Source organism: Protopterus annectens, chromosome 1.part1 (genome assembly GCF_019279795.1).
Source record: "Protopterus annectens isolate FY-2018-M chromosome 1.part1, PAN1.0, whole genome shotgun sequence".
NCBI classification, from domain to species: domain Eukaryota; kingdom Metazoa; phylum Chordata; order Ceratodontiformes; family Protopteridae; genus Protopterus; species Protopterus annectens.
The window spans coordinates 1954160884-1954174161 of record NC_056726.1 but is presented as its reverse complement, the minus strand read 5'-3'; the positions used below and the strand labels follow the sequence as shown (position 1 = coordinate 1954174161).

At 38.3% G+C, this 13278-nt stretch overlaps 1 protein-coding gene across 4 annotated transcripts in view; it reads left to right on the top strand.

The window, feature by feature from the left end:
- Positions 1 to 13278, top strand: part of LOC122813026 (CYFIP-related Rac1 interactor A-like) — a 1136056-nt gene that overhangs the window by 884006 nt on the left and 238772 nt on the right. The gene's annotated exons all lie outside the window — the stretch shown is intronic.

Here is a 13278-nt window from a genome sequence, read left to right as displayed (position 1 = left end):
GAAGTTCAATGATACTGGTCACCCTACACCCAGATTAGTTCAGCCCTGGGGCGAGAAGACTAGGGCCAAAAGTTACTCAAGGGAGGCTGTAGGTAGCTAAAATTAGAGACATGATCAGTTACAAAATATAGAGATAGGGTAAGCACTGCTAGCAGAATAAGAAAAACACATAAAATAACCAAAATACATAATGATTTTATAAAGCAGCTTACTAAATATTGTCAGGGAAGCAGTTAAGAAAAGCTGATCATATGAGACTTGTCAAGAAATGTTTAATAATATGGAAGTAATATGGGGGTTTGAATATCTGATAACAGTAGTCAGTGTTACAAAGGCACCAACAATGGTGTGTAGCATATCCCTCACTCAACAACACTGTAAAATCTGTCTAACCTATTTAATGGAAGTTCATGGAATTTCATCATATAATTCAGCTGATAATTATGTCATTTTCAAATTGTTAAGAATAGGTTTAGCTACAGTAAAGTGCACATGCATCTTTATAAGCTTACCACTTGCAGTAATCATGGAAATATTTAAATATTCCCCTACTACAGTGATGCATCTGCTCTAGCAACACATAAATCCAACATGCAGTTAAAAACACACATACAGATCTACCCACTCACATCCTCAGTATCTCTTTCTCATACTTGCCCTCCCCATCCACTTTATTCTAGTTTCTCCTCACCCAATCAATTCCCCTTTCTGCTTTACCTCATCACTGCAATATATAACTGCTTGAAACCTTACTAAAATTCTTGGGCAAAATGGGCGTGAAAGAATGTCTGTGTCTTCCACTGGATGGCAGATAATGGAGTCTCCTATAAATGAATACTCATTATTTCAGGGAATGGAATATGTCTACAAGAGTACATTGTGTGGTGTAGAGGGCTAATATCAGAACAACAGTGTAATCTGACAGTGTTCATTTTTCTCTTTATATTATTGATAATTGCACATTATACTGTTAGTTCAGTTATACGAAAAATTTGCAACATAAACTGCACTTTCACATCTTTTAACATTTATTTTTATTTATTTATTTACATTTGTTAACCAGGTAGTGTCTGACTGGGTTGGAAACCTGTCTTTAGCAAAGACCCAGGGAGAAAAGCTCCAGAACAGTACAAATTAGTTAAAAGTATTAAGAACAAATATAACTTAATGCATGTTTCAATATCACAACGAATGCAAGGTCATAACAACATTTCAATATATTTCATATTATGGAATGCCTAAAAAATCTGAAATGCCCAGAAAGAAGCACACAAAATAATAATATAACTTGTTATCCACAAACAAATCAAGTGGGTAACAGTGTGGAAATATTAGCAGTTTTCATTTCTCATTTTAGCAATAGCAGTAAGTGTTGTCATATCTTTATGGTGACAAACTTGCATTGTGGCCCCCATCACAGGTGGAAGAAGAGACGGAAGTGGTTACTGGTACTGCTTAGACACATGATGATGTGACAATATAACTGTTATGGAATTTGAAAGCATAGTTTTTCAGTTCCCCCTACCACTTCTAGTTTCTAATCCCAGTATAGTAAAGTCCTCAAAAATATCCACAGTACCTACATGTTGTCATGACAGTTCAAGTAAACCAAAGTCGATCAGGAAATGTATTCTTAGCAGTCATCATCAAAAGTTTCTGACAGACCGTTAGGAGCAGATAGAAATAGTAAAACTGAATAGGAATATATCACATTGATTAATGAGTGTAGGTGGAGAAAACACAGTTACAAACTAGATGTTCTTATCATATGTGTAACACATAATTTAAAGTATTGGATGAAATTATTATGTTCAAATATTATGTTTCCATCCCTAGTTAGCTCCATAGTACTGAAAAATAAAGCCCTGGCTGTAGCCTATATAACATAGGATCAGCTAGTAACATGGGAAATGGAAGATTCAACAAGTGGGAGGTTAGGAATAGGTCAGTAGTTATCCAGATTGTCAAAGTATAAGCCAACTTTCTTAAAAATGGAAGTAGTTGGTTCCACCTTTAAAAACTAATGAACATACCCATTTATATGTATGAAGATAAGACAGACTAGTAAAGGAATGTGCCCGACACCTTCCAGCAAGATATCACCAAGCTAATGGAGCAAGGATTCAGACCACATGTAGAAACTTAATGGAAACAAGAAAAAAAGTCATCATAACTAGTGGTAATAAATTCACATCAATACTAGGACCATGCACAACCTCCAGGCATACACAATGCCCTCCCAAGTGCACCATGCAAAACAGTCTATGTCACACAGAGACAGGATTTATGGCAAATAAACAAACACCAAGTTTATATCCATCACTAGATAAAACCTTCTGGTTGGTGAGACACATTTGGTTGTGTAGTCTCCTCTCACCCAAAGAGAATAATCAGTCCATTTGCTAAAGCTGAAATCTCCCAAGTCAAGTAAAAATATTTATTCTGGGAGATTCCTGCCACATAAATTCTCATTTAGCAAATGTCTATCCTTCAGACATTGGTTCTGATGTCAACAATTATCTTCCTTTTGTCCAGCCGTCCTAAGTTCACAAAGCTCAAATTCATTCAATAGCTCTCATGGCACAACATGAGCTAGACGTACATAATTAGATGGTAATAAACCCTGAGATGTCATCTTAGCTTCATTGTAGACTTTAACAAGTTCATAAGGGTCACACACACACTGGTCCCTTGGAAATACTGGTGCAAAACAGGAACCAATTGGTGTTGGTGTGATCAAACCAAAATTGTTAAAATGCACCATACCTAAGTCAGGCAGTTCTACCCCGAGTCTCTCTGTCATGAATTAGATGAAGCAGTGTTCTCACAAAGTAATTGCTTCCCTAACAATCTGCTGCTGGCCGTGATATCAAGTTATGAAAACCAAGTCCATTCTATGTTTAGACTAATGGGTAAAAAGGATAACGTTGCTATATCCAAATCCTTTTGTATTAGAAAGAAATTATTTTTCAAGTGTCATAAACTCCTTGTTCACCCTGATGTTAAAATCAGCCAAAGACAGCCAGTTAGGTGGCATCAAGACTAACAAGATAAGGTAATTTAAAAGCGCTTGAGTGAACATCCTCGCAATAGTCAGCACATGGTATATGAGGAAGAACCCAAAGTTTGCTATTGTTCCCATGACAAAGTCAAAGGAGCTGGTAGTCCTGTCAACTCTACAGTCTACGGGGAGGAAGGCCTGACTGTCATCAGGATAAGGAGCCTGGATGGGGGAGAAGATGATCAGGAAGGATAGGAATGATCATTCACTGCTGGCTCAGTCATTCTGCATTGGAGGAGCTTTGTTGGAATGTTGACAGGGAGCAGTTAACAGCATAGTCTTCCGCTGCTTTAGTAAGACGTTTGACTCTATCCCACACAGGAGGATGACAGAAAAATTAGAATAGTTGTAGCTAAGGCCATTATTGGGTACTGGATATCTACATAGCTGAATGATAGGACACAGAGAGTTGTGCTGAGCGGAACAATATCAGGAATTAAAGAAGCGATTAGATCTGTCCTTGATACATACTCTTTAAACTGTTTCTCCTAGACATATTTGAGCAAACAGAGAACAGGATAATCATTTTTTCTGATGACATAAACATAAGTATATCACTGAAAGAAAAGGAGAATAGACCAGTGAACAATTTATAAAGCCAGAGCACAGAGGTGCCAGTTGAAGTTCAAAGCAAATGAACACAAAGTTCTGCTCTTAGGCCGAAACAACCCTGGTATGAATTTCAGCTAGGAGGAGTGAAATTTGGCTCTACTCATGTGAGTCCAATACAAGACAGGAGAAAAACAAAACTATTGTACAACATCAAGACAGAGAAATGTGATGAGATCATTTGAGTAGTAGCAATAAAGGGAGAAGAAGCGGCACATGTGACAGATTGTTGAGACTAACTATCCGCTGAGTCTCAAAGTATTTTTTTTATAGTGAAGGTTGTGAAAACATGTAATGGTCTAATGGCATAGTTGATAGAGTAAGAATATACAAAGTCATTCAATGCTGTATGGGATAAATAGAAAAAGGGTTAGGGGAAGGTACGGATGGAAGAGCAAAAGAATGCTAAGTATTTAATAGGTCAGACTAAATAGACTAATTGTTTCCTTTTATCTTCAAAAAATACATTGTAATGTAGGAGAACACACAGTAAAGGCACTGGAGATATCTATGCATGGCTCTAGCACAGTATGTAAGGCATACACTTTGCAAGAGATGATGTCTGTAGAGGCATGCATGATATTGTGGAATGGGAAGGCACATCAGGCCCTCAACCAAGCAAGCACATCACCTGCCATGGGAAAGATTTAGTTAATTATCTGGAAAAATCCCTGATAGTTACCTGGATGAGCCTTCACCTTAAGGGGAGGAAATAGGATAACCTTTCACAGAAGAACTGATGGTTGGCAGGCATTGAGGGGAGATGGAAGCTCCAGTTTATATAATTTTGATTCCAGATAATGAGCAGTAGAGAATAGCGATACACCCATCCATAACTGGCTATGGATGCTGTACTGCAAAAACACTTGTGGGATGAGAGCCATGAGGACAAGACTGTGATTATATCAGACCAGGTCTGTCTTATAAATGTCAGATTGCAAGACTGGAATGAATTAGATATTATACCATGACCCCCCCATTAATATTCCAAAACGTGCATGCTGATTGGTCAGCGTGCACATTGTAAATCGACTTATACTAATGGAAAAAGGTCCGGTCGCCCGGACTTTTTCCATTAGTATAAGTCTTTTTTAAAACACTGTCTCACTATGTTAAAGGAGTTTAACATAGCGACACAGGTTTAAAAAAATCAATGGAGATCTCTGTTGCTTTTTTTAAAGCTGTCTCGCTATGTTAAACTCCTTTAACATAGCTTGACAATAAAAAGCAACGGAGATCTTGCTTTCTCCGTTGCTTTTTTTTTAAACCTGTCTCACTATGTTAAACTCATTTAACATAGCGAGACAGGTTTAAAAAAAAAAAAGCAACGGAGAAAGCAAGATCTCCGTTGCTTTTTACTGTTTCACTATGTTAGATGGGTTTAACATAGCGATACAGCTTTAAAATAAGCAACGGACATCTCCGTTGCTTATTTTAAAGCTGTCTCGCTATGTTAAACCCATTTACCATAGCAAAACAGTAAAAAGCAATGGAGATCTTGCTTTCTCCGTTGCTTTTGGCCACAGCTCTGATGTACTGCGTAGGCATGCGCAGTACATCAGAACTGCCGCAGATACCAGCCAGCTGCGGAAGGGCAGCAAAGAGGCATTATACAATGCCATTATTTAAGAAAAGTAATTATTTCTTTTCTTGAATAATATCATAGTATAATAGCAATAACCCACTTCTGGGTGTGGGTAATGCGGGATTTACCCACGGTTGTCTTTGTTTGGTCCCTCGGGCTTCGCCCTCGGCACCAAACCATGCCAACCATGGGTAAATCCCGCATTATCCACACCCAGGCGTGGGTTATTGCTATAATATCCCACACTTACTTCAGAGAAAACTGGCATTGGAGCATAATACAGTCAGCAAGGACTCAGAAGGACAAGTCCCACCAACCTGTCTCAGGTGACAAAGGATATACAAGTACATTGGAGAAGAAGTGCAATGTTTTACACCTGGATATAGCTGCACTTTCATAGGATTAATACAAATCTAGAATCCAGGGTCCCATGAAGACAGTCCATAAGGCAACTGCTTCACTTCCACAGCCCCCATGTTTTGTTTCCAAGTACCTAAACTCACGCATAACCTTATGATACATTGAGGTACATCTTATAGAACAAAGGTGTGAAGAGCCAGTGGCTGGTCCTAGTTATAATTTGAGCTTAAACAATTGAAGCCAATTGCTGTTACAGGTTGATTAAATACAAGCTATTATAGTTAAAGCAACTGCCAAAAGTAAAACAGATCCGAAAATGGTAAAAAATAAATAATGCAAAAATCTGAAATAAATTACTAGCAAACTTAGTCAAATCCATATTGTTAATTGAACAAAATATATCACAAAATAAACATATTTAAATCAAAAAGCAGTAAGTGTTTCAAGTAAAACTATGAAAGCTAAAAGACACAAAAGCTCAGATAGTTTTATTTTATAAAATGTTGCTAAATCCTTCAATGATTTATTGAGTACAACAGTCTGTTTTGTAACAGATATAACAACCAGAGGCTTGTTATGATAGTGGCAGATGCATGCAACTGGAGAGAACCCCCTGTGTTCTCATATTGAATTTTGGGAAAACAAAAAATGAACACCTTTTCCTAAGTGGCACAACAGGTACCTAGCCCACCATATTCCCCATTTGTTGAATATGATTCATTACATCAACCAGCTCACTCCCCCAGCAACTTTTAAAACAAGTTGGATGACTGGATAGGTGATATCAATTTGTTTCCTTAGACATGTAAATAAAATCTTCTTAATGAGGATATTGTTAGTCTCTCATCAGTAATAGGTGATGTGACTGAGATGTTCCATGGTCTCCTTGGTTGTAAAATAATGAACCTATGACCCAATCTCCTAGGAAGGCTTGAGGGTAAGTCTTCTTGGTGCTTTAGTTGATTATTAATTTAGTTGATATTTGGTTTCCAGAAAAGTCTGACTGGATACAGGTACCCATTTGCAGTGAAGTTGCAGGGAGAAAAGTTCCACAAAATTAAATAGTACGGAGACAAACTTCCAACTATATTATTACAATAATAACTTAAAATGTACAATTTTACATTGATACAGAGATTAAAAATGTAAATCAGTTGAGCATGTGCTGCACAGTGATTCATTTTTATTAGAGTAAATATACATTTTCAGTGATATTCATAGTTAAAAGCAGTTGTATGTTAGAGGCTTGTAAAAGGTAATAGGTTGAAGAGAGTATGAGAAATCAGAGGTCTAAAGAAAAGATGGCAAATGTTGCTGGGTGAAACTATACAGGGTATAAATACAGAAGGATTTGAAATGCAAGAATGTAGAGTTAGTGAGATATTAGATTGATGTAGAACACGAGCACAGCCAGATGTTAAAAAGATACACTTTAAAGAGAGACATAAAGGTATTACGGTGATATATTAGTCTGATGGATGTAAGGATACTGTTCCAGGTCCAATAGACCTTTGCGGTTTATAGACATGCAGAAGTTGTTTATCAGAAGAACGCAAGTCATGGAATGGAAGATAGGGACGTAATGGTGAAGTGACAGCTGAAGAAGTAGAGGGAATAGAGATGATCATGTGTATCAATAACAGCTGACTATAACTTACTTGATGGGTGACTTCAAGCCATTTTTGAGTTTGTATTGAAGAGCAGTGATGCCATCTATGAGGTCAACCAGAATTTACTTACTTTATTGTAAGACTGATCAAGTTTAATGTGAGAGATGACTGAAGATTTGTCAGAATAGAAGATTCACAATGAAGGGCTTATCTCTTTAGTCTGCTAAAGCTTCAAATGCTTGCAAATCACTAAGACTTAGAGGGCTTTGCATGTGCTGTTATCTTGGTGGGAAAAGATTTCCTCAGGGAGAACCATAATCAGAACAAAATCAGTTCTGCTGCCCATGCAGCACACCCCAGCATTGTATTTTTAAGCATGTTAAAATCTGTTGTCATATATTTAAACTGGATGTAGATTTCCCCTGGACAAGATCATCTGTGAAGAATCCACCAGGTAGAATATGGCCAGCAGTGAGTGGGATTGCCTGCTTGAACAACATAGGCTCATAGATTAGTACTAGGCTAACTGCCCTTGCTAGGCCATTTTAAGCCTAGCCAATTATCCCTTGTGAGACTCAAAGCCTGTACATTGCGTTTGTAAGGCAAACACCTCAACCATTAGGCCACCCTCCCAACAGAAATCAGTTTAGCAGCATTTCACTGTTAAAGATGTTAACAGCAATTTCAGTAAATGACAACTATTTCAAATTCTCATTACTTTTCTGAAACAAACAAATGAAGTTGCATGAGTACAGATTTGAGATAATATTGAGGTAAGCTTGGAAATAAAATTAATTTCAGTCATTCAGATCAGGCTAGATCAGGTCTAGTAATAATTTCTTGGTACTGGTGACAGATATTTTGCACAACATATATGAACAATGTTCAGATTATTCTAAGATAATGAGTAAATTGAGTGCATATGTCTTCTGAACCAGGTTTTAATTATGCATTCCATGCATTTTTTGGATGACAAAACTGTAAATGCAGGAGTAAGTCATGAAGTGTAAGCTAAAGTAGCAGCAGTTAGAACCAACGACTCAATCCCCACTGTGCCCCAATCAAATGACACTAACGAAGCTGTGCTTCTGAAACAGATGTTTTGAATCTGACTTTACTCTTCCTACCGGAACTACCATTGCTGATGGTTTTTTTTTTCCTTTTCAGTAGAACTGAATTTGGACCACTACTGTGCTGCTTCATAAAAGGATCAAAACGTTTATCTGGAAAGGAAAGCTGGATAGTTTGGAGTAGCTTTTTACTTACTCACATTATTTAGTCATTCGTTCATTCATTCAGGCATTCATTTATTTGTTTTCTTATATTTGTTAACCCAGTTGGAGCCTGATCTACCTAGACCTTTTTTTAGACATGGCCCAGGAGCACTGTCTGGTTCAGGTACTTACACAGAGGCACGTAATCAAACCCTGGACTATAGGAAGTAACTTATTAATAGTTCATACCGTTAATCCTCTGTGAAATTCCTGCCATAAGAGCAGAAGTTACATGGAAGATAATATACAGCTTAATACAGCTAGTAAATTGTTATTGTACTGGCAGTGTATAATTTTGCAGTTAACATATTCTGTTTGTTTGTTATTAAATACTAGAGCTGGCAACTGCCTGTATCCATGAATTCTGAACTTGATCATGCTGTTGGGAAATAGAAAGTGTCTGGCAATTAGATGGCTGCACATTAGAAAAGTCCTGCAGCACCAAAGCAGGCTTTGAGCTGATAAACCAAGCACTAGTGGTTATTTGCTGTCAGAGGATAAGATTCTTACTCCCTGAGTCAAGACAAGACTATTGTCTCTTCTGTCTTACAGTAAATGTGATTTGTGAATGAGAAGCTGGGGAACATCCTTGTCTTGATCAGTGGGCTAACTGCAGTGGTGTCTGGCTTTAAACCAAAATCAAGACAGGCAGCCAAAGAGGTTGAAGGCCTGCAGTGTCAAATGGTGTTCAGTGCACTGTTATTGGAAGACCAGTGCATGCGTAAACAGATGTTGTGAAACGTATAACAGCTCAGACAGAATGTGGAGGGTGTGGAAAATTACTCCAGTTGAGAGAAACTCCATGTTCTAGGATGGCAGGAATCCTTCTTTGTGTCTTTCGGCTTTTCCCGGTTAGGGGTCGCCACAGCGGAGCTCCGGTCCGCTAATGATTGGCAGTAGATTTTTACGTACTGGCTTGTGATTGGCATAATTTGTAGAATCATTTGCAAGAGATTAACAGGCATCTACAATGATTAGACAACTAGCCACTTGTAATAGGGAGTGCACAGAGGTTTGGGGGGATGGAGCCATCAAGTAGGTGGCCCTTGTAAGTCATTGCCAAGCCAGACTACCACAGCATGAAAGAAAACTAACTTTGTTTGGAAAGAGAAAAGTGCAGCTTTCAGTTCCGGGATGATGACTACTTGCCTGGAATGCAACAGAGAGCAGTGCATGCACCTATGATGAGGTGTAGTGGAGGATAGTGCAGGAGGGTGTAGGCACCTTGTTATATTATGCTTGTAAACTGGTGGTTGTATGAACATAAAGACTTGGGATACTGAACAGGAGATCTAAGCATACTGAACTGGAATGACAGGGTAGCGAGATTGACTTGGGACAATGAGCAAATGCCAGAATCACAAAAGAGAGGCTGAAAACACCTATTTCATTAGTAAAACCAGTAGTAGGTAAGACACAGAGGAAAGGGTTTCCTGCAGATTTGAGCAGAAGGTCTGCCACTGCCTGCTGACAGGAGGCTAGAAAAGTGTAACCTGTTGCATTAGAAGGCAACAGAGTCAGTATCCCTGGTAAGAAGTGCAAATGCTCAGTCAATTAACTGGTGGAGCTAATGTGACTTTCCCCAATGATGACCATCTGAATGGTTCAAATGCTGAGGACAACAACGCTGAGATACACATAGCAAAAACAACAGACATGCAAGCCTCTGGTGTAGGACACAGATGGAAATGAGATGACAATGCATAAGGAAGAGCTGTGTGACATGGCTGGAGATAGAGGTTTCCTAGCTGACAGCAGACGTTAAATGGTTAATAGTCAGAAGTTGAGACCTATTGGGGTTACAGAAAATTGGAAATGTTATCCTTGAATACCCTGGCAGGGTTTATTTTTTCACTTGTGTTTCTTTTATTTATTTGTATTTCTCTTTTATGGCTCTTGTGCCATAGATACACTCAAAGTGCTAAGAAAGAAAGAATTTGTTAGATGACCCTCGCATGTGCTTTAGTGGTGGCAAGATGTGTATGACTATGTATGATTTTAGCTGAAGTTGATGAGATGACAAGCTGTCAATTATTTCAAAATGTTGTTCTTTAGCAGGGCAATGGCATCTGGGGGAAGAAAATAATGAGTTGTCATTTCTATTGCAGAGGCACTTGGCTAAGGCCTCATAAAGGCTGCACTACATAGACTGTACTGTATTACTCCTTATAAATGTTGCAGTGACTGTATTCACTACTAACCTTTTTTATTGTGTAGTTTCATTATATTGATAGGAGATCTATTTTTCCTTTTTTCTACAACGTGCACATTATGGGGAGCTTTCTATTGCTATAACAAACAGAAGATGAAGAACGTAAAGGCTGGATCTCAGCTGATGAAAGTGCAGTCAGGCTGTCAGCAATGGCCTGCAGATACACCTGCTCATTGCTAAGGTTCAAATGTTAACTTACATATTTAGAGGTTGGCGCTCTCCAAACCCTGTGTTCATCAAAGGTTTTAAGGTACTGCTAGCTTTGGTAGGCATGCAGACTTTAGTATTGCATGGTATTACTTTTAAAAGGAATTATCTCATTTCAATAAAACATACATTTTTTGCTGTGCAGAAAGGATTCTTATTTTGTTTCTTTTATAGTGATGTGGACTTCCAGTATATGCATCGTTGTTAAGTTTTCCAAATGTCAAATTTTCAATAAAATTATTATGCAAAAAATAACACAGTGGCTGGTTATAGCTTTCCTTGGCAAATGTGGAGAAACTAATATTCCTCCCAATTGCCACCCCATAGTGCCTTTTTTGGGTGGTGTTCAAAAGACCAAATTACCACCATAACAGCTACAAACAAATGCAGTCTAGGGGTCATGCTGCTTAACGCTAGAAGTCTAAATTTCAAAATGTACTCACTCGAAGCACTCCTTAAAATGGAGAACATCGACATTTGTGCTGTAACACAGACCTGGTTCAAGGCATCAGAAATCACCGCTGCACTACCAGGTTATGACTCATTCCTCACCTTTTGGCCCCAGAACTTGGACCGAAGCTCCAATGGCAGTGGTGTTTCCATATTCACAAAGGATGCCCACACCTCCAGACTGGTAGCCCAACATAACACATCAGAGATACTTCAGGTGCAGCTAACATTGGGTAAGACAGCGATTCGGGTTGTAGCCTGCTATAGGCCCCCAACAATGACCCAAGACTCACATTCCATGTTCCTAACCACCCTTCAAAATGTTGAAGAAAAGAGTAACGAAGTAGTTAATTACCCTCACTCATTTATTACCACCTTTTGCCCAAATTCTTGGCTTATCAAACATGTGCTAAGGAAGAATTGGGAAATAATAAACACAAATGAGAGGTTGGAAAAGTTAGGGTCTGGCCCACAGATAGTTTTTAGGAGAGCTAAAAACTTGAAGGGCCTACTGGAAATTAAGCCAGTTATTTCAGCTAGGATGCCTGGAAAGTACAAGTGTGAAGCTTGTGCATATTGCAAGTATATGTACACGGGCATCAAGTATAAAATAATGCGTGTTGACTATTCCAACAGGGCAAGACTGAATTGTAACTCTACTAGGGTAGTTTATGTAGCCCAGTGCCAGTCTTGCAGTGGCTATTATATAGGTAAAACTGAGCATAAATTGAGAGAGAGAGGGTATATGAACACCTTTACAACATCCGAAAAGGGAAGATCGAAAATGCCCTGGTTAAGCATGTCAGGGATAACCCAGGGCATTCCTTTTTGTTTAGAGCTATTGATCAAATTGAATATGACATTGGGGGGGTCCCTTAAGTGTAGAATTGGAGGTGCGGGAATTATATTGGCAAATAAGAACTAGGGCATACATAAAACCAGGTTTGAATGATGTGTGTTCTATAGCCAGTGTGTTAAAGATAAAAAGTTTACAAAGATGACCGTTTGTTACTTTGCACTTACACCATTGTCCAACCCCCCCCCCCCCTTTTCATCTCCCACTGCTTTGTTTCTATTGACACTTTTCATGCTTCAACGTATAAATGCTTTATGAATTTCTACTTAGGTAGTTTAGTGAATGTGCATTTAGGATGTTTGCTTTAAGTGTTAAGTTTTTAAAGATATAAGTGGCATTTGATTTAATGCTAAATATATATGTATGTTTTTAAGAATTAATGGATGAGTATGCCATGTGACCTTTTAGGTGTGGTATTTAAACTAATTTGTCTTGCTTCACTTTTGTCTGAAGAAGCTGAGTGGAATAAAACTTGACAAAGCGCTAACCTTTTATACTTGAAAATCCAGTGTCTGCCTTTTTATGTTTGTTTTTTACTAGTTTGTATATCTATGTGCAGCACAGAGAATCGCTGATTCATATATCAACATGTCTTCAAATGTGAATGAAAATTGAAGATCCCAGCAAAAATCCAGGCAGACATAAAGAAGACATGTGCTGGGTTCTGGATTTATACCAGAGTACTAAGTGCTAACAGGCAGCAGTGCTAAGACCCACATGACTCTGCTGTTGTAATTAATATCGGTTTGTGATAAAGCTGTCCTTTTTGTATTTTGCAACTGCCCTAAAACTTTATATGCCTGTTATAAGTTATTAATTATATACTTGGTTCAGGATTTAGGGTTGGAAGGGTGGCATAATGGTTAAGGTGTTTGCCTTATAAATGCAAAGTGCAGGGTTTGAGTCTCACAAGGGATAACTGGCTAGGCTTAAAATGGCTTGCAAGGGCAGTTAGCTTAGTATTAACCTATGATATACTTTCTGAGGGCTCCTGGTACATACATACCTGCAAGTATGTGTTAATAATCTATTCCTATAGGCATGCTGAGTCATA